General features: G+C 41.3%; 1 protein-coding gene and 1 pseudogene across 3 annotated transcripts in view; one reads left to right on the forward strand and one right to left on the reverse strand.

The window, feature by feature from the left end:
- The window catches only part of LYRM4 (LYR motif containing 4), a 163,909-nt gene that overhangs the window by 88,410 nt on the left and 50,765 nt on the right, over positions 1-24,734 (forward strand). The window lies entirely within an intron of this gene.
- On the reverse strand, positions 21,827-24,224 carry LOC121499338 (annotated as a pseudogene).

The following is a 24,734-nucleotide window of genomic DNA, read 5'->3' on the forward strand; positions in this document are numbered from 1 at the left end:
CACTAAGGCTGAAACCAATGCATGCCACTCAAAGCTGCAAAACCCCACATTTCCATATTTAAAATGACTGCCCCAATAGCAGATGGGGAATGCTGTGTAGTGATAGAAAGCACAAGGAGCCTTTCATTTATACATCATAGGAAAGGCCAGAAATTACAAAGCAACGTATTTTTTCTCTCTCCTGTAGCCGTTAGCCCATAAGCTCTGGATTAGCCGGCAAGAGACCCTGTTCCCAAATGCTTTTCTAAATAAATGCACACTGGCTATTAGGTTAACATTTCTCCACATGGAAACTAAGCCAGAGGAGGAAAGGCAGAGAGGAAGAAAAGCCATTAGTAATGAAATAATATGTGTGTGCCAGGTACTCACTTAAAATCAAGGATTTATGCTGTCATTATAGTTTCTACAATTTGATGTGACAAACACTAGATTATAAAAGTAAAACACACACACAGACTAAATCTTTTCATAATAAGAAATCTCCCCATCCCCTGCTCTTAGGTTACAGCCTCTTGGAAAACTGATCCATTTCAGATGGAGAATAAAGAAGGTCCATCTATGTCAAGCAAGATGGCGATTTGACTAGTAATTTAAGTGACTAGTAACTTAACTGCTTAACTGTCCTGTGTCTACCATGCTGATTAAAGAAAGAATCTAAACAGTGCTTCTTAAACATGCTCACATCTCGGACCACCTCTTTAAAGCTTGTAGTTCTAAGCACCTGGACTCTCCCAGTCATGGTAAAGCCATGACTTTTAACTACTTTTAAGACAAACAGAGACATACCTCTAACGTGTCGTTTGCCTTTTAATATCCAGAGGGCTTATGGCCACAGATAAGTTTATTCCCAGTTTATTAATCTTATACACAATAATCGAAACTTCTAAAAAAAAAAAGAAAAAGAAACTTCTAAAGTGGATCTTTGCTAAACATTTATGCATTGATTACAAGCTAAATTTTACTTAACCAATTTAAAAAGCAGTTACTGGGGCATCTGCCTTTAGCTCAGGTCATGATCCAAGGGTCCTGGGATCAAGTCCTGCATCAGGCCCCCTGCTCAGTGGGGAGTCTGCCTCTCCTCCTGCCTCTGCCACTCCCCACTGCTCATGCAAATAAGTAAAATCTTTTAAAAAATAAAATAAGAAGCAGTTACTAATCTAATAGAGCTGCTTCTTTTAAGCTCTCCAAACATCTTTTTTTTTTAAGTAGGCTCCATGCCTAGCATGTAGCCCAGTGCAAGGCTTGAACTCATGACCCCAAGATTATGACCTGAACCAAAATCAAGAGTCAGACACTTAACCACTGAGTCACCTAGATACCCCAAAACTCTTCAAACATCTTAAAAAGTAGCTGTAACAACACAAAAGTAGTCATTACAGAACCAGTTTCTGTACTTACTCCTAAACCTATTCCAGAAAACTAACATTGTAGGTTTAGAGTTTCAGAAATGTCACATTAATTAATACCAATCTCAATCTTACCAACAAACGAAAAGAATACTTGAGATTGCAGGACCTGAAGTAGATACCACCTGATTCCTGGGCACCAATCCAAGCTGCCCTTTTATGGGTAAAGTTCATTTGTTAAATCAATACAACTGTGTGTGTCTGTACTTTATTTGTTCCTTTGTTCAACTGGACTACTATGAGCAATAGAGAACAAAGGACCCATGGGAAGGAAGGAAATGTTCTCCCAGAACCATACCGAGTCAGACATGCCACCATTATACCACCTAGCTAGGTATGTCCAACGAATAGCGAAAATGCAGACCTAGAGGTCAGAGGGCAGGAGATGGAAGTTTGAAAGTTATCCGAGAAGAGGCAAAACCCGGAGACTGGGCTGTGTTGCCTAGAGGGAGCAATCAGAGAGAAAAGACGCCAAGAGAGCATTCAGAACAGAGTTTTCTAAGCATGATATTTGCTGGGTCCATGACTTAGAGCTCATCAGGAAGCTGTCTGTGAAGGGGCAGTTGGAGGCCGTTTGTATTCTGAGAGCCACTTAATGAGAGAGAACAGGATCAGCAGGGCAAGCTGGTGACCCAGAGACAGAGGCACCAAACCATGGAAGAGAAGCTCAGTAGTAAAGAGCCTGAGAGAACAGAGAACTGTTTGAGAAGTTGGAAAATAGGTAGATGGGTCCATCTGGGATTTCGGAGGAGAGGGGTTGATTTTTTTCAAGGTGCCAAGATTTCGTTATGTGTGTTGACCAAAAGGAGTCAATGCAAAAGAAATCATTGAAGACACAATAAAGAATAGGAAAAAATCAATGGATCGATATCTCAGAGCAACCAGGGGAAAGTAGTTTTCCTCAAGAAGCCTCAAGTACCATTAGAGAAGGGAAAGAGAGTAGAATAGATAAAAAGGACAGATCCGAGGCAAAGAAGGAACAGTAGTAGAAGAAGCACACATTTTCTTTTTCCTGCTTTGTCATTCATGTTTCAAGCAGGTTTGTGTTTGGTACTGTAACAACCTTGTAATATGGCATCAAATACGTCAACAGTTTCTTTTACTGTTGTTTTTCTGGGCATGAAAATCCATCTATCTTACATGCTCTCAATTCTTTAAAAGAAATTAGCAAAACCGTATAAACTTTAGTTTTATAGGTAGGGCTAAGAATGCATTGCCGTGAAAAGAAATAAAGAGGGTTGATAGACAGATGTAAAGAAAGCAAAGGGCGGCCATTAACAAAGCGTCCAAGGGTCATTGTGCAACTGAGGTGACAGAAGGAAAGTCAAAGACGCATTTTAGCAGTGAGATCAATCAGCCTTGTTTTGCAACATTTGGAGCAGATAGAGCAGTTAATGCCATCTGCCAGGCTGGGATTGGCAGGGAAAATGCAGCAGTAGAAATCAGATGAAGCAAGGGCACCCACACAAGCATCAGTGCAGTGACCAGCCCCCAGATCCAAGCTGGGTGGCATAGCTGTGGGGCTGGAAGGGGCAGGTGGGCCATGAGAATGGAAGAGACCCATCAGCTGGAGGCCATGCTGAGAAGCAGGAGCAAGTTTGGGGTGACAGACTGAGAAAAGCAGAAGGATGAGAGATTAACTCACCGTCTTGGACTTGGCTATGTCGGTGAGGTCCGTAACCAAGGGTAAGTGACGTTAGGGAGGCAGGGAGCATCACTGGACTTGAGGATAATAGGTATGAGGCAGGGTGTTTGAAAGGTCATTAGCGTAGAAGCTGATAAACCTAAAAACGCAGGCAGAGCAATGAGTAGACAGGAAAACTGAGCTAGGGACCAAAGGGACCATGTCAGAGAAAGGGCAGGAACAGGTAACAGCTACCAGTATGAGAAAAGGGCCAAGACGGCCTCAGTGTGTACCTGCACCACCATGCATGGTGACCCCAGAAAAAGTAGATAGAAACTTCAGAACAATCAAAAGGTTCTTTTTTTTTTTTTTTTTTCAATCAAGAGGTTCTATAGGAGCCTCTAGGATTATAGGCTCTTCAGATTTCATCAGTGATCATCTCCTGGAAGATGCTAACATTCTCAGCTTTGCCCAGCAAACAAATCTACTTACTTAGTTGAATCACCATTTGTGGCTTTGCATTGAGACTTAGCTTGTTTGTTTCTACCTGAGAAACTGCAGCGTGTGACTAGAAGTAAAGGAAATTGATTAGCCTGTGTGACTGGCATAATAAGACCCCATCTGATATAGTCACATCTCCTGTGATTAAGCACAGTAAGGAATTAATAGTAAGCAGAGCCATAGCCCAAAATGTATTATAAGCATGATGGAGCAAGATATTACAAAACTCACCTTGTATGACTGTTTCTCAAAAAAAAAAAAAAAGTAATAATAGGGGATCCCTGGGTGGCTCAGCGGTTTCGCACCTGCCTTTGGCCCAGGGCACGATCCTGGAGTTCGGGATCGAGTCCCACGTTGGGCTCCTGGCATGAAGCCTGCTTCTCCCTCTGCCTGTGTCTCTGCCTCTCTCTCTCTCTGTCTATCATAAATAAATAACAATAAATATTTAAAAAAGTAATAATCATAGAGGTACTGTATGATCCAGCAATTCCACTTCTGGGTATACCCCCAAAAAAATTAAAGGCAGAGTCTCAAAAGAGATATTTTATACCCATGTTCACAGCAGCGTGAATCCCAGTAGCCATAAGGTAGAAGCAGCCCAAATGTCCATTGATGGATAAAGGGATAGGCAAAATGTGGTCTAGATGTGCAGTGGAATATTATTCAGCCTTAGAAAGAATGAGGCCCTGACTCATGGCAGCACATGGAAAGAATCTTGAAAACATGATATGAAGGAAAATAAGCTGGTCATGAAAGGACACATCTCATACAATTCCATGTATAGAGGTATTTAGTATAACCAAATTCATAGACACAGAAAAAGTGGAATGATGGTTGCCAGCACAGAGAGTCCATGTTTAATGGGTTCAGAGTTTCAGTTTGGGAAGTTGAAAAAGTTACAGATATTGATGATGGTGATGGTAGCACAAGCATGATAATGTATTTAATGCCACAGAACTGTACGCTTCAAAGTGGTTTAAATGGCAAATTTTAGGTATAATTAACCACAATTTTATAAAAATGTATGGGTACATTTTTCTAAAAAGTGGTTTAGGTGATTAATAAATGTTAGGTTTTATATGTTTGACCACAACAGAATAATACTGGCTCGGGCTCTGACTTGGAGTTGTTGAGAGGTGTCTGCTCCCCCGTTGTTTCAGTTGTGCATCTCAGTGAGGTCAGTAAGAGCATGTTCTTACCAATGAAAATATATCATTTCCTAGTTGTACAAGGGTGTATAAACCACGCATGCGTGTGTGTGCGCACATGCAAATCCATGCTTTACCCCACTCTGAAATGGCAAGTTTGGACTGCTAGTCAGCCCTCTTCCTTAAAAAGAACTCACTTGATTTTAACCCACTCTGGCAGGGAAGTATAACCAGAGAAAACTTTGAACCCACCCATTCTATTCATTTCCGCTCCTGTTTCTCTCTGGGTCAGTAAAGGTAATATAGATATGAAAGACTTGTCTTTCTCAAACCATGACACTTGGTAAGTATAAGGCATCACATCTTCCAACCTCCCCACTGGGATCAAGGCAGGCGAAGCGGAATTCGGGTGGGGAGCAGCTACCTCATTCCTTCTCCTATTTGTAGGAAAACTTTGAATAGGAAATCTCCATTGGAAATAGCACCTTTTCATCACTTTGATAGTCTTTTCTCTTTTTCCAGCTTCGTATCTTAGACTTCCCCGTAGAGCCTGGATCAGAGCGCAGTCCTAAGAACCAGCCAGCCCTGGGATGAGACAGCTGTACAGCCCACAGGGCCCTGGGCCGCCCTGCGAACCCGGCAGCCTCCCTCTCTCGCTGCTCCTTATACTTTTGCCTGAAGTTCACAGCGCAGTTTGGGGAAAGCCATTTTCCTCTTTGGGCTGTAAAATAAGCGTGACAGGCTAGCTGATCTATGGTTCCTTTCTATTGTCCAAAATTACCAGGTTCCCCGAGCTGGCCTGGGCTCATATTCAATCCCCTCTGTAATCTGTCTGCTTCTCTATTAGAGTCTTGGCCACGTTATCTGGATTATTGCAATACATGTTTTTATTTTGTGTTTCACTAAGCATTCCAAGGAAAAACGGGGTGAGTAGTTGTTGGTGTAAATTTCAGTTAAATCTTCACTTCATTGAAGCGTTACCCTCAGCGAGCCATGACTGACTCCTTTGTAAGTGAGATTCCCAGAGATCAATAAGATCCTGTAGATTCATAACCTTTCTCCTGTTTTGGGATGTGTGGAGTAAGTATGGGGGGGTAGTTGTAAGGAAGGGGAGCACAATCTGCCAATTCCACTTTCAGAAGCAGGGAGTCCACAGAGACACAAAGGACACGTCCAACTGAGGGTGTTCTGGTGCCTCTGTTTTTGAGTGGGATTAAATAAGCATCAGTATCAGTTGCCTATGAAACAGGATGGAGCAGTAGAGGTGTTCGGGAAGCATTACCCTGGCAGAGCCCTAAAAAGCAAAATGGTGAAAAGGTGGCTCCAGCCAACACTTGAAGTGGAGCTAGCTGAGCATACACAAGAATATCTGAAGAAAAAAAAAAAAAGAATATCTGTAGCTAGGGGTGGTGGGAGGGGGGGAGGGCGGGGGGGAGGGTGACTGGGTGGCGGGCACTGAGGGGGGGCACTTGACGGGATGAGCACTGGGTGTTATTCTGTATGTTGGCAAATTGAACACCAATAAAAAGTAAATTTATTATTGAAAAAAGAGAAAGAATATCTGTAGCTGCTTTGGTGCTATCAGACACTGACCTGGATTACCGACCGACCGTCCTCATGGTAGCTACAGAGTGGTCCTCTGTGTTTGTTAGGGACTCAATGATCATGTCCCCTCAAAATCATATGTGGAAATCTCACCCCCTAACGTGATGATATTAGAAGGCAAGGTCTTTGGGAGGTACTTAGGATTAGTTGTCGTTAGGATAGAGCCCTTGTGAATGGGATGTGTCCTAAAAGAGTCCTGATAGAGTGTGCCTCCTCCCTCTACTCTCTACCATGTGAAGACATAAGGAAATATCACCAGTCTGCCCCTCACTAGCACCCCATGGTGCTCACACCTGATCTCAGGCCCTCAGCCTCCAGGACCATGAGAAGTTAATGTCTGTTGTTTTAGAAGCCACCCAGTGTTAAAGCAGCCCACATAGACCATGACAGTTAAGAGAAAGAGGCGGAGGCAGACAAGGGTAGTCAGGTGGGTTGTGAAGTTCACTTTCAGGACCAGCTTGTTTTGCGGTGCTCAATATTGATTCTTCTAGCCTGTCATTTCACAGAAAATGTATAAAATCTCTTTTCCGTGAAAACTTAAAAAAAATTTTTTTTTCTGATTTTCAACGTCTTTGGACCGTACTAAAAATAATGTTGGGGATTAAATTTGTTTAGGTCTTTCTTCTCGTTCTTGAAGTGATCTATGCTAAAAGTGAATGTATTCACCTGTCCCTTTTAGAAGTTGCCAGGGAAGGGAATTGCTTACAGCCATAACAGAGATAGTTTGATTCATTAATGGTGTAAATGCTTTACTATATGTAAGTTATACACCGGGGGGTTTAAAGAAGTCTAAGTAGATGAACTTTGCAATACATCCATTTGAATTAAAAGTTGGCATTTATAGCAGTTGAGTAAAGAATGGTGGGTGCAGAGGAAGGCTAAGCTTCAGCCCTGAATCAAGGTTAATGGGATCGCGTTGGGCCAAGGCTGTCTGCTTCCGGCCATCTCACAATGAAGCTCACCCTCAGCGTATCTCACTTCCAAGGTAATGTTGACATTACTCACTCCTGAGTTGACCCGGCTTACTTTTCACTCCGTCACCATTTTTGCATTTCTCCCCAGTTCTGCACACCACAGGCATTAGGAGAAAGATGTTTACACCAGTACACAATGCCTGCCACAGGTGTGAGCCAGAGAAGGCACAAGGTTGTCTCTTTCCAGCCTGCACTGGTGCCTCACCTCAGGCTGAGATATAGAGAAACAGGAAGAAATAGAACAGGAAGCCAAGATGGAAAGGCTAAATGTGCTTTTGGTCCCTTTTAAACTAATACAGATTGCCCAAGTATGAAATCTACCCATATTCACATGTGCCTTTAAGAAACACTGATACAAATAAGTGATTTTTGTATTTTTCATTTATACACAAACACAGATCTGCAGGAAAGCAGTTCACTTGTAGAAGCTTTAAAAAAAAAAAAAAGTTATGCTTAAGAATCCTGAACAACGATTTTTAAGAACCACATGAGAATTTCTACATCCAAGTGTGACTCTTTAAATTATTTGCCTTAAGGACCTACCTGTTTACTTCAGTAAACTTCCTTTTCAGAATTGCCATCAGTGTCAGTTTCCAATGCACATAAGAAAATTGAGTTTTATCATGGCCTCTTTCTTCAGACTTGACTCTGAATCACTTTTGACTATTTCTGAAAGGTAAATCTACCCTCAAAGGATGAAACTTTGACAACACAAGCAATATGCAAATGAATGTATGAGTTATTCATTCAATAAATATTGAATACCTACCATGTTGCCAAGTGTTCTGTGGGACAAGAGGGACATAAGATGAGCAGACCATTCCAGTCCTTACTCCTTAGCTGCTGACAGTTTTAGAGGAAAACAGATCTTCTCAAACAATTAAATATATAGTGAAAAGTGGTGGCACACATGGGTAGATAGCAGGAACCCAGGGCAAGGAGTGGCTTTCAGAAATGTTTTGAACAAAGACACCATCCCTGGAATTCATTATCATCTCCACAAATGACAGTCTTAAGAAAGGTGGGAGGTCTTGTCTGTTTCTTGAAGACTATCTTCATTTCCTAATGATTATAGTAAATAATAAGGAATAATAAATGCATTTGGCCTGACTCGTTTAGAATAATAGAAAACAGACACTATTAGCGTGATAACTTGTATGTTAGCCCCTCGAACTATTCAAGGAAGATAAGTTAGAGCATCTTATGACTCTAGTTGGATTTTATATTTTTGTAAGTCATTGAAATAACCTGGCACCATAAGGATATATTTGATAAGTGTAGCCAAAATGAAGGAAAAAAAAAAAAACATTTAAGTAAAATATCCCTCAAGCCAGAGCAGTAGGACAGAAACAGCCTGTCATAACAAGACAACATGGGAGTCTGGCTTGAGAGGTAAATTAAACAAGCATCCTTCACGTGGATGATAATTGTGTTGGCACCAAAGAGCTCATGTATCACTGAATTATGCTCTTAAAGAAGCAGTCGGTACTTAAAAAGAAATCACCCTGGAGAACAGGGGCAGGGTTTTCTGGTCAGAAGATTTCATTCCAAGCCAGGGCGTGATTATTCCTGACTATCATTGTGTTACCAGGAAAACTCCTTTCTGAGATCCTCAAGAATACATCAACTGTGCCATTTAAGAAAAGCCTTAAGAAGATGCATTAACTAGCAGTGAAACACAGAGTTGAGAAATTTCTCAAATCATCTGTGAATTTTTTGTGCCAAATCTTATATTTCAGCAGTGGTCACAGCTGTCACAAAAGCACAGCTCCCTTAAACACACAGCGAAATGGGAGACCTTAGTAGTCCTCCTTCAATTATTAATGATGCAGCTATATTAGCACACTTCCGGATTTACCTTTCATATCGCCATTTTCAAGTTTGACACACATTTATGACATATAAATGAGATTTTTTAAGGTATTTTCAAAGAGCCAACAATCCTAAACAAAATGAAACGTGTCATTTAGAGCATCAAAGAAGTATATCCCTAAGTACAACAGTGCTTACATGTAATTATGTGATGAGAAACTGGAAAATATACAGGAAGTTTTGGAAGTAATACCTCCATCTTCATTCCAATGGTGATAAAATAATATTCTCTCACTTTGGGAAATCTGAGATTCATATTCCCCCAAACTTGGAAAGACTTGTGAAATAGGTAATCAGCTGACATCATTCTTGATTTGAGGACAAAAAAATGAAAATGTCCTTTCCAAAGACAAATCTAGATCCAGTAATTCCACTGTTGAGTATTTACCCAAAAGGAAAATAAAATAGGAGTTTGGAAAAGATATATGCACCCCAGTGTTTATTGTAGCATTATTTACAATAGCCAAGATATAGAAGCAACGTAAGTACCCAATGATAGATGAATGGATAAAGAAGAGCTGCACTACATACGTACACCATCAGAATGAAATCTTGCCATTGCAACAACACGGATGGAGCTAGAAGGCACTAAGTGAAATCAGTCAGATAGTGAAAGAGAAATACCATATGATTTCAGTCATATTTGGACTCTAAAAGACAAAACAAATGAAACAGGCACAGACTCGTAAATACAGAGAACTGATAGTACACAGTGGGTACTGTCAGAGACTATGTGTCTCTGATGCATGATGCCAGCCTTACTAGGGAACACTAAACTGCTGGGGATAACTCAGTCGGCTAGAAGTCAAAATACCTGGAGGCTTCTTCACACCCATCTGGTTGCCTTGGCTGGGACCCACTACGACTGTTGAACAGAACATCCGCAAGAACTGCAGGGGACAGTATTCCAGAGGATAAGACCCAGCTGCATGGCCATTATGGCCTCGTCTTGAAAGACACATAGCATCACGTCTGCCAAACCCTGTTGGTCACAGCAGCCCCGAGTTCAGATTCAAGGGATGGGGACATAGACCCCCACTTCTCAATGGGAGGAGTGTCACAAAATTTGTGGCTGTTTTAAAACAACCACAGACCCCTTCTCTTTAGTATTACAACAGCCCATTTATCCTGGAATTCTCAGAAGAATTATAATTCCTGTATTACATTACATGAGAATTATATGTTCTAACTCCCCGCCCCACTGCCACCATCCATTCAAGAATAAGGGCCTAGGAGTTCCACCCCTGTCCCATTACCTCTTAAATCCCTCAGTCAGGCAGGGAAGAAAAGGTTGAATAAGCACACGTAAAAAAATCAAATGCAGGAGGACACCTGGGTGGCTCAGTGCTTGAGCACCTGCCTTTGGCTCAGGGCGTGATCCCAGAGTCCAGGGATGGAGTCCCTGCTTCTCCCTCTGCCTGTATCTCTGCCTCTCTCTCTCTCTCTCTCTGTCTCTCATGAATAAATAAAGTTTTTTTAGGGGACAGCTGTTAGTTCTAAATGAAGGTTAGAATGAAGTCTTTGTATTTCCACATCTATCCATTTTACTGTGAAATTGGATTTTTGAATTGGCTCACATTGTTTTAAAAACATGCTGTGGGCCAACAGACACATTTGCTGGCTGCACGTAGCCCAGGGACCACCAGTTTTGGGCCTCTGGACCTTCCTGGGATCTGGGTTTATACTATTATCTATGTACAGGCTCTGAACCCCTCTTAAAAAGGTCCAGAACTCATAAAGCAAAGCAGTATTTAAAATTACATTTTTATATTTATTCACAAGAATCTGCACACTGGAGTGTAGACGGCCTCTTAGAGCCTCTGTTCAAGAATCTAGGTTCTCACTAAGTGGAAGGCATGCTTCTTCCCTCTGTAATTAGCACAGGAATGGCAGCATTGTAGTGCATTAAGGATATGTGCAATGTCTCTAAGCCCAGTCTCTAAGCTAAGGAACAGACCTCTATTGCCTAGCTGTATAAAATCGAAGGATTGACTTCTATTTCATAGCCTCAACTCTTCTCAATTTTGGTTAGAATTTAAATGTGTCCTAAGCCTGGTATCTGTAAAAAGAAAAATAGGTATTTTTTATATGTACCCCAATTTAGTATTTGGAACTTAACAATTACTGATTATAAGTGTAAAGACAAAAATAAAAGTATAGGAAAATAAACAAAGAAGAGATTTAAGAAATCTAAAGCGAAAGCTTTATTTTTCTTCCTGCCTTCTTCAAACTAATCATTAACGGAGTTTATAAATAACCCCCTCCCTCTGAGAAGAAATGTCATAGTAACACCAAACAGGATGAGCACAGTGAATGCTCTTTATCTTCCTTTTTTATGACGTGAGTCTTTGTGAAAACGTCCCTGTGCAATATACATCCCTCGGGCTCTATTCATTATCACCTCTGGGGGAAGCCACAAGTGAGGAAAGACAGATACGGTCCTCGTTTTAACCACAGTAATTGATTTTAAAGGTGACACTATCCTTAGTAGCATGGGTAGTGCCCTGGCAGGGTGAAATTAGTTGCTTTTCTTTTGGTTGAAGGTGAAATTTTAATGATTTTTTTCAATATTCTCTAGAACATTCACTACTTTCTGTAAAAATGCATTGTAAGATCTAAACACAGGCAGCTGCTGTGGGAAACTCTTTATTCCTCCTTTACTCTATTGGCGGGGGCGGGGGGGGGGGGGGGGGGGAGGCAGGGTGGAGCAGTAGCAGCCAGGGATCTTTCCTAAGCCTGTGTGTTGGAAAACATCAGGCCTGACGATAGAAGAGGTGGTTTTCCGAAGTCTTTGTCCCGGGTCATGGTTCTCTTGTCACAGAATCCTGGAGCTCAGGACCAGAAGTGACGTGAGCGGTCACCACGACCTTTTCCCCAAGGCCTTGGCATAAGGTCCTTCAGTAGCTTCCAGTAACTCTTCACGGCCTCCTTATTCCACAGCCACCAGGGCCGCAGAAATCTGCCTCTTATCTCTAGGACAACTTGCTGGGAAAGCAACTCTCAAAGCAGGTTACTATCATTTGAAAGTTGGTCCATTTTAAGACCTACTTCATTGTAAAATACATTTCTCTTCTGCATCAGTATGTATGTATGTATGTATGTATGTATGTATTTATTTATTTATTTATTTAAAGGTTTTATTTTTTTACTCATGAGAGATACAGAGAGAGAGAGAGGCAGAGACACAGGCAGAGGGAGAAGCAGGCTCCATGCAGGGAGCCCGACATGGGACTCAGGATCCTGGGTCTCCAGGATCACGCCCCGGGCCGAAGGCAGGCGCTAGACCGCTGAGCCACCCGGGCTGCCCTGCATCCGTATTTAAACATGAGCCCTATCTCAGCTCAGAAAACTTGACCATCAGAGGCCTCTAGCTCATAATGGGCACTCAGTAAATACTAAGTTTGTAAATGAAGAAAGCTTAACATATATGGCCTGATGTCTTATTGATCACTCATACATCAAGTGCTCTTGTCAATAACATAATTCAGTGGCATTTCAAATATGTTAACACAGGTTATTGCTAACTTCAAAGGACTGCAATCTTAAATATGTTTTACTCTTTAAAGCGTGCCATCTTTAATGCAGCTGGTTGTTCTTATCCTATAACTGACTAGTTCACGATTCATTAGCTCTGCATATCTTGGGTACACAGGTGCTTGTGCTGCTTTACAGTAGGTTAGAAGCCCACCCGGCTCAAGGAATAACGTAAAGAATCTCGGAAACAGAAGGTTCCATCCAGCTCCTAGGGCAGTACCCGGAGCATAGCTCCATGTACAGCATGCGTGACAGAGAGACTGTCTAGTTGGTATGTTGTGTAAGGGCACAAAGCACAGGGAATTTCACTACACCTCTGGCAAATTCATATTGAGAAAGAAGGACAGATGGTTGAAAACAGCCATAAAATATTTTATTACATGTCTGCAAAAATCATTAGTAGTTAAAGAGATGTTATTAATGGATCAGATTCACTTAGGGAGTTGTGTTTCTATAATGCACATTAAAGCAACGATACTTCTGGTATTTTAATGTAATCAGGGTCAAAGACAAACATGTCTTTGTATGTAATTAGAAAATGGATTTATTGACAGTAAAGAAGCTGCTGTGAAACCTGGCCCCATATCAGTGAGGGAGTTCTCATTGTTCTTATCTTCGAACATTTAAGGAGTGAAACACTAACCAGGTGCTAGCCCCATAGGTCACTGAATTCATACCATGTTGTTTCATTGGTATAATCTGGGGAGTTTGGGTATAATCTGGTAGTTATTATTTCTGAAAATCATCAAAAGCCCATTTTTTAAAATCCAGGAATAACTAACCAGCTTGTAAACTTTGAATGAGTACTTTTACTCCCCCACATTACTTTACATATCCCTTTGGAGTTCATAGGAACATAGTATTCAGAGTTAGTGAACATGAGAATAATTTCAGTAAATTTTGTTTTATTTTGTTTTGTTTGTAATCCCTACACCTGGTGTGGTGCTCAAGCTCATGACCTGGAGATCAAGAGTCGCACATTCTTCCAACTGAGCCAGCTGGGTGCCCCAATTTCAGTGGACGTTTCAGGTCTGTGTATCTGTGAGATGAAGGAGGCACTTCAGGCCAGGTGCAGTGACATGGCATCGTCCCCTCCATGTAAAGCGCAACTTCCCACCGTACAGGTCCGAATGTCAGAATCCTGAGGTGGCCAAGTGCTTGGGGAAAGGGGTTTCCTTCAGGGCATCCTGCAAAACAGGATCAGGCCAGCTGTGCGAATCTAGCACGGAAGCCAGAGGAATGGAGGTGTTCCTGGATCTGTGGTCCTTATCTCGGGCTCTCTCTCCCTCAGTGTTCGGAAATGCTCTTTCACCAGCTCTTGCTTTTTCTGGCTTTCTGAAAATTGCTGCTCTTCAGACCGTGTCTCTTGCACACAGTGGCAGCCCGTGTTTCTGCACACTTTCGCAGCGTGTTAGAAGGCATGGGTTTATAGCACATGTGTTCACTTGTTACCTTTTAGATCCGCTGCCAACCTTTGGCTTCCAGGCAGGCCTGTAATCCCGTAGTTAGTGCATCTCCAGAGCCCCTTTTGGACATGGGCTACAGTTCGTAATGCAGCTGGTTAGCTCAGGGTGCTTTTCTTGAAGCACACAACCTGGAGTTACAAACACAGACCATCATCCTGTTGCCGTCCCCACATGGCTGGGTGGGTGTCGCGATGAAGTTGATGGACTCTGTTCGCATGGTGCAGATTTACAGTGCTCTCTTCTAGAAACTGATTACCTCTGAGTAGGTTTCCCCCAATTCATAGCTGTTTCCTTATCCAGTCAACCTAAAAAAAATAACAATAAACAATTTAAACATCCTGTATAAATCTGCCACATTTGATAAAAGCAAGGGGGAAAATCTCATCACCTACCGTGACAGTAGCCTAAAATCCCCACATTTTGCTCCAGCAGAGCTTTCACCACAGAAAGAGGTGCTTTGTCATCACTTTGGACTCTTAAAATGTTTCTTTTTCTCCCCTGCCTTCCCCTTATCTTCCTTCCTGGACTCTTAAAATGCTTATACGGTTGGTTAACAAGCATCAGCAAAATGATAACAACTGCTATTGATTGCTGTATTATGGCTGTGGAAAGCTTAAACTTGCAGATTTATTCCTGATTATAAAATAAGTCTTGGATCTCTGTGAGCAGTCACTGTCCTCCACCACCCCTCCCATTTTTGTGTGACATTGGTGTGTCTTTCTCAGTAAGAGGTGTCGAGTCGACTATGAATTGGAATAAGCCCTCCAAGTGCTAGATGCCGAATGGTGTTAGGGATTCATACTTGCAAATGTAGGAATTGAAAGGATGAAGGGCTCTCAAGAAGCAGTGCTTTCCTGTTTTGCCTGACAAGGGGAGAGAGGGTAGGAGCTGGAGACAGATATGACGTTGATGAATGATTAGTGGTTTTGTTACCATTGGGAAGGTTGGTTCAAGGGAAGTATTACATTTTTTATTACATGGATAATCTATAGTTACTATAATAATATTTGAGGGGAGAAAGAAAAATTATTTCAGAATTCTTCTATCCTGACACACCAGTTTTTATGTATATCCTTCCAGAATGTTACTTCTGTAGATAGACACGTATGAATGTGTATTTTTTTTTTTGTTAAATGGGATCCTACTAATCATTTATAATTTTGTGATTTCCAAGTTAACATTTTTCAAGTCAGTAAAAATATGCATGCATCATCATTTTTAAGTGGACACATAGGGTCCCACCCAATGCACCAACCTCATTTATTTTGCTAACCCCTTATTGTTACACCTGTAGATATGTGCCACTTTAAGCAAAGCTTTGGCAGACCTCCTTGTGAATGATACATCTTTGTTCACTTATCTAGCTCTTCATTCGGGATTTCCAGATTACTGGAAATAGATGTGATAGGTCAAAATTGATACCCAATATAAGGAAATTTTATATATGCCCAATTTGAGAGGAGAAGGTGTTTATATTTAATGTCCTACTATTGTGTTACTCCTGTGCTGTGAGATTAGATGAAATCTTGACATTCGTATGGCCATATTTAAAGGAACAAAATGAGGTTTCACTTTTAATTACTTCTTGGGTCACAGAACCTTTGTGAATCTGGCTAAGCTTTGGATGCTCCCCTAGAAAAATGTGTGTGTGTATACAATGCCAATAGTCCATCCGCTCCTGAACTCCAGTTCAGTCTTTGACTTACAAAGGTACTTCTTAGTTTTTTTTTTAATTATTATCACTTTCATATCAGTTAAGAATGAAGTTAACTTACTGTTTCTGTTCCAGTCTAATAAATACTTTATGGTCTTCCATGTATAGTCTGTTTTATATTGGACTTTTATAAAGTATTATTGAAACCAAGAATGAAATCATTCATTCTGAAAAAAAGATAGACTGCCCTTACTACTCTCGACTTACATTTGGCAGAGGGTTATCAAAGATTTATTTGAGCCATTTGGGTGAGACCATTTTAAACATATAGGATGTGATGTTCACATGCTTCACTTTACCCCATCTGTTCGTGCATTTTTCTTGCTTGCAGGATTTATCCAAATGAATATCTCACTGTCCCATTTGGCATGACCAAAGCCATACTCATCATTTCTTTCTCAGAATATGCTCCACCTCCTTGCATTCAAATTTCTGTTAATCATACCCCTCTTCTTCCAGTCATGCATGGGTGAAATTTTAGATTCCACTTGAGCTTTCCTTGCCCAATGAATTAATCAGGGATCTTCACAGAAACAGAATCAAGAGGATATATGCTTATAGAGAGAGGGAGAGGGGAAAAGAGAGAGAGATCTGTTATGAGGAATTGCCTCACAATTATGGAGGCTACAAGTTCCAAGATCTGCAAGGTGAGTTGGCTAGAGACTCAGGAGAGCTAATGGTTTTAGGTTCAAGATCCATGAAGAGCCTTTTTGTCATTTTGAGTCCAAAAACAGAATAAATCTGATACTCCTCTTAAGACCATCAAGCAGTAAGAATTCTCTGGTACTTAGGAGAGGGTCAGCCACTTTGTTCTTTTCAAGCCTTCAACTGATTGGAAAAGGCACATCCACATTATGGAAAGTAGTCTGTTTTACTCAGCGTTGGTTTACACACTGGCCCCCACACATGAAGGGCCAGGCAGAGACCAAAGCAAGAGGCAGACCGCTCCAGGTTGGTAGGTGGCAGGTTTGAATACTAAAAGTCTAGGCAGAGGCCTAAAATGGATTCAGTCACATACCATCTAGGTGGTCTCAAAAATACCGTATTCTCTTAAGGTAACGTCCCTGAAATCAGCTCCTACTGTGGAAACGGTGGGAAAACACACATTCCAAGGACAAGGGAGGAAGTGAGGAGCCTCTAATTGCCAGGGTCTGGCTCACAGGTCACTGGCGGTCACATCCTCTTGATGACCTCCTCCAACACTCAGTCTACTGATTTAAATGTTAATATCATCCAGAAGTACCACAATGGTCATCTCTTCTTCCCACAAACCTAGCAGAAGTCACACAACAAATGTAGAGTGCAAAGTGACAGGGTAAAATAGAACTGGGTTTTTTCCTTCGGGGCCTACAGAATACTAAGAGACAGTTGGGAAAAGGCAAGCAAATAAATCGGCATCACAACCCTCGACAAGGAAGCACTTTCAAGGTTGCAAAAGGGGATTTAACCTCCAAGGAGAATACGTATGGTGTGTTGGAATGAAAGGTATATGTTTCACATACAGGTGATTCTCATTATTTGCAGATTCCGTATTTGTGGATTCACTTCTTGATACCTGTGGCAGCTTCACCAGTGGTTGGTTTATCTGCTGTGTTCCACCTACCTGGTTACACTGTTGGCAGAGCCATTAGCAGTACCATTGTAATTCTCTGTTTTTAAAAGAGGTACCTGCTTGACAAAGATGCTGTCATGTGCCCCAACAAGCTTTGTTCCCACCTTTTATTGTGTGTCAGCTGGCTCCTTGTGTTCTCATTTAAAAACTAACCAGTTGTATCTCTGCTTTGATTCTCAGATTGATCAGCTCTAACTACTATCATCTAAGTGATTAACATTTGTTGTTCAATCAAGAAAGAGAAAAAAATACGCTGCTCTGGTTTTTTTCATACCTATTTATGTTCAATTTTTTCAGAAATACAAAAAAAGGAAAAATTATAATAATACAATAATAACCTACATACCCTTCGCCCTGGTTGACCAGTTGCTAGCATTAGCCGCATTTGTTCTGTCTCACTGATTTGCCTGCCCTCTTGTTCTCCTTCCTCTTCCTCTGTCACCATGACAGTCACTCTCTGTATGTTTTCCTGAGCCATGTGAAAGTAAGTTGCACACATAATGGCACTCTCCTAATTTTTTAGCATTTGTCTCCTAAGAACAAGCACACTCTCCTTCATAGGCAAGATACCAATATCACATCCAGGACAGTTATCAATGATGCAATAGTATTATCCATTAGTATAAAATACAATCCAATACAAATTTCTTCATAGTCTCCCATCATATTCCTCCCTCTCCTGGCTCCCATCAGGATCCAATAAAGGGTCCACCCACTGGCTGCCATCTTTCTTTTGTCTTAAATCTGGACTGCCAGCACTTCTCAACCCTCTCCTCACCCTTTTTTGTGTCTTCTGTGAGATATCAGTTTTGAAGAGTCCAGGCCAGTTGTCTTAGATAATGTCCTGCCACCCAGACATAGCTCGTTGTCCTTAGATTCAGGTAAAAAATTTCTGGCAAGAATACTACATGAGTTCTGTGTGCTCATTTTGTCACATCAGGAAGCTCCCCATTGTTGGGGATGCTCAGTTTGAATATTTGCTTGAGGTCTCCCTTTCTCCCTGTAGTAAGTAGTAAGTGATACTGAAGGCCTATTGGATATCATGTTCTGCTTCAACTTTTCATCTAGGTTTCAGGAGTCATTGGTGATGACCCTTGCCTGTATTACATGAGTGGTTGCAATAGCTGATTTTCCAACTTGCTGACATTCTATACAGATACAGAAGAGCTTTCTCTTTTCTCCCTAACTCTTCCCCTATTTTTTTGAGTATCACTAGAGATTTGTTTGTTCAAAGTGTGGTCCGTTGCCATCATTGTTCCTTTGATGCTCACATTTGCCAGTGGGAGCTTTTTCTAACCAGTTCCTGTGACCCTTTGGCATGCCCTGGTTAGTCTCTGAGCACCTCCTTGTTTTCTGAAAAAAAAAAAAAAAAAGTGTTTTTTTCTTTGTTTCTTCCCAATAATATGACATAAGAAACAACGATCTATTATTTTCTGTCCATCACTATATTTTATCAGAGCAGCCAACTATTTTAAATAACCAAAGAAAATGTATACCCCATTCATAGCTAAAAGTAAAATGAAATGTATTTCTCCAGAAATGGATTTCTGGATCAGAGCCCAGCTACTAATAATCTAAATAAACAGGCACTTCCTCTCAGTAAAGAGTAGGTCATTAAGAAATATCTGACTTGAAAAAAAATAAAAGAAATATCTGACTTGGCATTGTTTGTGTGTGAGAAGCCTCTTCCATGGCAGCAGAAAAGGGAAAGTGAATTGTACTCACAATTCAGAATGTAAAATCATTCACTGGACAGGAGTTTTTATAATTTTTGTTGTGTGCCCCACACCGTGCTGAGTGCTATTGTAGATCTATAAGGATATATTGTTAAAAAGGCAAAAGGAGGTAAAGCTAGTTGAAAAAGAGGAACAGGTCAGTATGTGACAGTGTACTTATTAATGTTGCAGGAATTAGTAGGGGAAGAGGTAGCACAGAGCAGAACGTAGGAGAATTAGTCTGTAAAGCAGCTCAAAGCTAAAGTGAACTTTGAATCAGTGTATTTATGTGTTTGTGTGTTCATGATAGGAGACTTTTTCTGACATAAGAAGCCATTAGCAGTGATTATCTTTGGGGCAGGGGACCAGAGGGACAAGAGAAAAGGAAAAAAACTTTTTTATTTTATGCTCTTCTGTGCGTATATTACTCGTAACAACAAAGACAAATTTAAGATTTTGCTTATCGAAGATGTTTGGACCAATGGGAAGAGGGGTCTATGCTAACTAAATGCAAGACTTGAAGCCCGGGCTGGGTAGTGAGAGCAAAGTTAGAATTGATCTTTCAGGCTATGGGGGACTGCCATAGTAGGCCTGCCTTGGGAGGACTAATGTAGCAGGACAGTAATTCGCACAGACACCAAAGTCTTCTTTGCCTTTATTCAGAAAAGAGTCACTATGTGTTTTTTAAAAATCAAGCTTAATTGCTTCTAGTTTATTTAAAATACACTTTGATTTGTATTTTTGAAAGCAGAGTCATTAGGATGTGTCTTCTGAATAAGTCAAGGCATACCTGCATGTATTTATGGAGTCTTTGAACAGTTTGTTTTGATCTACCATTTCTGAAATTACACTCTTCAAAAGTCAGCTTCTCTGGCTTTGCTACGACCATTTTTTTTTTTAAATTACCACAAAGGTTTAAATGCCAATGATCGTGTATCTGCTTATGGTACCACCTTGAAATAATCATTTCCCCAGGGTAGACAGTGCTTCTTGTCAAATTCTAATGATACAGCATTTGGGGACAGGATGCCTCAGTAAAATTATTTTTGTGGGTTAATCAGCTTTATACTTATATGCTGGGCTGCTTTCAACTGTGGATTACACTCACTGTGATGATTTGTGCACAGGTAAGAATGGAGAGGAACACATATGTAGAAGGCACTCTGTCAATGGATGGCCCTTCCCTGTCTCCCTATAAAGCCAACTGCTCCAACTACAGGGCCTTTGTGCTTGATTTGGTTTGCTTTGGATGTTTCACAGTGGGGTGATAAGAGGTTTTTTTCTAGGGTTGCCTCCATTGAATATAACAAATTATATCCCAGGAAAATTCTCAGACTCTCAAAATAAATTCAATTTTTATTTACTCAAGTACAGATGATTCCAATTTTCAACAATTCATTCATCCAAGTGAGCTTTTAAAAACTAGTATTTTATTCCTCCTCATTCTAAGCAACTTATTAGTTTCCTTGTATGTACAAAAATAAGCATATGAAGCTCAAATCAGTGTTTTGTTTTCCTTGTGCTATCATCTCATCCGGTGGTGGTGATAGGGTGTTCATCCCGATATGGATCACTTATGGGGTCAAAGAACTCGTTTTCCTCCCCTCTGGTCTCTGACAGATATCCTGGAACAAATGGAGACAAGTGGGAAACAGCACAGATATAACATCACTCCACTTCCTGCCTCACCCCCCAAAATCAACAGAAACAATAAAAACACCTTGAAAAAAATGAAGAGGGATCCCTGGGTGGCGCAGCGGTTTAGCGCCTGCCTTTGGCCCAGGGCGCGATCCTGGAGACTCGGGATCGAATCCCACATCGGGCTCCCGGTGCATGGAGCCTGCTTCTCCCTCTGCCTGTGTCTCTGCCTCTCTCTCTCTCTCTCTCTCTCTCTCTCTCTGTGACTATCATAAATAAATAAATAAATAAATAAATAAATAAATAAATAAATAAATAAATAAATAAATAAATAAATAAATAGAAAAAATGAAGAATAGCTACATGATATATTCAGCATAGAAACTGGGCCTGAAAATCACATAGTGCAGCTTTTTAAAACAACTGTCACCACCTCAGCTCCACACTGTTTAGACGATGGTGTTGGGTAGTTTCTGAGCGTTTTAAATGAAACCTTTCTGGCAGCCTGGGTGGCTCAGCGGTTTAGCGCCACTTTGGCCCGGGTCGTGACCCCAAGGTCCTAAGATCGAGCCCCATGTCGGGCTCGCTGCGTGGAGCCTGCTTCTCCCTCTGCCTGTGTCTCTCTGCCTCAATCAATCTCTCTCTCTCTCTCTCTCTGTGTGTGTGTGTGTCTCTCATGAATAAATAAAATCTTTAAAAAATATATTTAAAAAAAATAAATGAACCTTTCAATATTTAATGTGGTTAAAAAAAAGTTTATCCACAGACAGCTTTCAGCACTACCACAAATCTGTGTGGTGATGGTTATTGTAGGGTATTCCTTAAAAAATTCTATTTTTTTTTTTAATGTATTACCAACGCTGAGGTAGATACAAAGAGAACAAAATATTCTTCAGATAGCTCTTTCATAGCACTTGCTATTCTAGTGAATAAGATTTTTTTCTCTTACTATAATCATTTTTGGTATTTTTATTAGAAGTTGAATTATAATTGTATTTATAATTTTTTTTAAAAAACTACATTTGCCCTGCTAGCCTTTCCCTTTATTGGTTTTGTTAAACAGTCTCAGCTTTATCTGCAATTCTCTGTTTCACTCTACACTTTTCAGTTAGTGGATTATGGAAACGCTCAATCTCGGTAGCCTCTTTTCTAGAAATAGACTAGAAGGAAATAAGCTAGCCTTCGTTACAAGTTTGGGGAAAATTATGTTGTGTCATATCTAAAAATGAATTTCCTGGGATTCTGTGATTGTATCCACTGATTAGTTTAGTGCCAGCACAAAACTAGAGAAAAACAAATTAGGACAACTGGATGTTAGCATAACAAATCTACAAAAAGATGGGCAAAGGGACCATTAAAGAGGCTGCTCATGGAAAAATAAACACAGAGATACACTTGTGTGCTTGCTAAAGCTATTGCTAAATCACTCTAACGGGCAGGAATAATAAGTAATGATTTGAATAAGGAATTAAGACAAACTCATTGAAACTAGCAATGTCTTCTATCCTTTATTTCTCCACTTTCTCATCTTTAAAAAGGTAAAGAAAACGCTTCTAATTAGATGCTCACAAACAGTTCAACATGCTTGGTTGAAAGAATATACAAAAAAGCACTGCATTTAAACTCTTAAACTAATCCAACTGGGGAAGCTTCTGCAGAGCATAATTCCCCCCCCCCTTTTTTTGTTCTGGTTTTGTTTTGTTTTGTTTTTAATAATTCAAAAGAGAAAAAAGAATTCCCTTTAGGTTATTGGTCATAAAAATGCCCTAGGAAGGGGGCGGGACAAATGGGGAGAGGGAATTATTTAAAAGTGAATTGTTTTTTCAATGGAAAGCCCAATTATGAATTCCTTTAAAAATGCTTTTTGTTAAAATATATAAACACTTTTTGTTAAAATATATAAAATATTATATATAATATATATAAAATATATAAATAGTCTTTTTGTGAAGTGAAGGTATTATGTACTCAGAACCCAAATCAATAGAGAGAACATTATGAACACTCCCCCAAGCTTTTGTATTTCTTCTTCTTTTTTTTTTTTTTTAAAGAAAATGGAAGCCTGCTTTTATTGATGCACACATTGGTGGACCTGCGAGTGGAAGGGGCGGTGACGTTAACATGACACTGGTGGTTAACACAAGGGAAACATGAGGGCAGGAGATGGCTTTGCAGGGACATGATGCCTACAAGTGAGGGAAACGGGCTGCTAGCTGGCTGCCCTTTCATTTCATGTTCTTCACAAACTCCTCTCCCTTTGCGATGGAGGTTCCGCTCGGGATGGCTTCTGCTATCATCTTCTCTTCAAAAGGGGAGACCTTGCCAAAGCCTAGATTCTTCTCGATGCCCTTTTTCCCCAGCAGTAATGGTGTGGAGAAATAGGCACAGTCTGCTCCCTGGGATTTAACGAAGGAACATTCGCCAACTCCTTCCTTCCCATTCATTGCATCCACAAGGGAGAAGACAAGCCGAGCTCCGGCGTATGCCACGGACAGGGTGGCAGAGCCCGCTCCAGCTCTGGCCTTCACCGCCTCCGTGCGGCCTCCTGGATCCGCCCAGTGACGGCTGTCAGCGGGTCCTGGGGAAGGTCCCCCTTGGGGGTGCACTGAGGGATCAGGGGGATGATGGTCTTCCCGGCATGACCGCCAATGACAGGAACACTGACTCGCGCGGGATCCAAGCCCTTTAGTTCTGCAATGAAAGTGTTGGCCCTGACGATGTCCAGGGTCGTCACCCCGAAGATTTTCTTGGGGTCGTAAGCTGCGTGTTTCTTGAAAACCTCCGTTGCGGTTGGGATGGTGGAGTTGACCGGATTTGAACTGACGCAGATCGTGGCCTCGGGGCCGTGCTGGGCGCAGGCCGCAGTCAGGGTGGCCACAGCTGAGGCCTTGGTGCTGAGCACGTCATCCCGTGTCGTGCCTGGTTTTCTTGGGACTCCCTCCGGCCGGAATAACCACCACATCGCAGCCTCTGAGGCAACCCGGCGGCTGCTCAGGTCCGAGGCGGCCTTTCACGGTCGCTCTGGCCTGATGTGGCTCAGATCCGCGGCCGCTCGGGTGCATGAGCAACATCGCGGAGGGCCAGGCGGCTACTAGGGGCTGTTCTTGAGGAGCAGCGCAAGGGGCTGCCCAATTCCTCCGGAAGCCCCAAGCACAGCTACTTTAGCATGTGGGGCCGCGGTGCTGAAGCTGCGGCGGGGAGCCCACGAGCAGGCGCGGGAGCCGGCGGCTGGCAGGTGACACCCAGCTTTTGTGTTTCCTTGTCACTCTGCCTCACCAAGTCAAACCACCGTCAGGGATCTATCCCATAGATTGGTTTTCCTGTTGTGCCTTCTAAAGTGGAACCAGGCTACTCCTCAATATTGTTGGAGATTTGTCCATATTATTGCATGTGGGTGTGGATGGTTTGTCCTCAGGCCTCTGTATCTCTTCATTGTGTGAATACACTACAGAATTTATTTATCTTTTCCACTACTGACAGATACTTGGGTAGTTTCCAGTTTGGGGTTGAGTCATGCCAGTATATATATTTTTGTATTTATCTTTTAGTGAATGGTCATTCTAGGAATGGAATTGCTTGGTTGGTCATAGGTTTTGCATATATTTGGCTTTAGAAGATACTGCCAAGCAGTTTTCCAAAATAGATGCCCCAAATTGCATTCCCATGAGCAATATATATTCCAGTTATTCCACATCCTTTCTAATACTTGGTATTTTCTGTCTCTTTCCATTTTAACCACTCTAGGGGATATATGGTGGTTTTAATTGTAATTTTTTTAGTAACTCATGAAGATGAGCCCTTTTTCATATATTTGTACCTGGAGGGATATTTCATGTTTAGAAATTGGAATACCCGTTGTAAAGTTGTCAGTGTTCCCCAAGTTGATGTATAGGTATAATACAGTACCAGTCAAATTACTAGCAAT

The sequence above is a fragment of the Vulpes lagopus genome, chromosome 10 (genome assembly GCF_018345385.1).
Source record: "Vulpes lagopus strain Blue_001 chromosome 10, ASM1834538v1, whole genome shotgun sequence".
Taxonomy (NCBI): domain Eukaryota; kingdom Metazoa; phylum Chordata; class Mammalia; order Carnivora; family Canidae; genus Vulpes; species Vulpes lagopus.